General features: G+C 30.2%; 1 protein-coding gene across 1 annotated transcript in view; it reads right to left on the bottom strand.

Moving 5' to 3' along the window:
• Positions 1 to 360: 360 nt before the first annotated feature.
• Positions 361 to 470, bottom strand: part of LOC139414417 (ETS-related transcription factor Elf-3-like) — a 6,181-nt gene continuing 6,071 nt past the window's right edge. Inside the window, exon 9 of the mRNA XM_071162330.1 lies at positions 361 to 470. This exon is cut by the window's right edge and continues 1,027 nt beyond it. The gene's annotated coding sequence lies outside the window, so the exon portion shown is untranslated.

Genomic DNA, 470 nt, shown 5'->3' with positions numbered 1-470 from the left:
AGCTTATGCTTTTACACAGAGTGGATTGCAAAAAGTTAATTCAAAGGACATTTGAGCTCAATTAGTGTGCTATATGGCTTTTGTTTTCAGACACAAAAACATAATACATTTCTACTAAACACACGCAGACATTTACATTATGTCAAACATAGTTTATTTCCGTATAAAAACTCTTAAATACAAAATAAAACAGTATTCTGTACATACATGGGTGTAAATATATCAGAAACGATACAATCTGAGATGTAATTCTCATACACATGATATTGAGTGATCCAGAAGAAGAAAAAATCAGCTGAATAACATAATAAACAATTATATAGAACAGTCATTGATTTGTTTTAAACTGATTATTAATACAAACTGTTTTGATGTCGGTCTGGTCTAGTGAGGTACATGAAGATTTATATGGCTATAAAGGACATATACTTTATAGACAACATTCACGCTGAAAGAGCGAAATACACTTC

This window comes from Oncorhynchus clarkii, chromosome 7 (assembly GCF_045791955.1).
Source record: "Oncorhynchus clarkii lewisi isolate Uvic-CL-2024 chromosome 7, UVic_Ocla_1.0, whole genome shotgun sequence".
Taxonomy (NCBI): Eukaryota; Metazoa; Chordata; class Actinopteri; order Salmoniformes; family Salmonidae; genus Oncorhynchus; species Oncorhynchus clarkii.
Note: the sequence above shows the minus strand (reverse complement) of the source record. Positions and strands in the feature narration are given on the sequence as shown.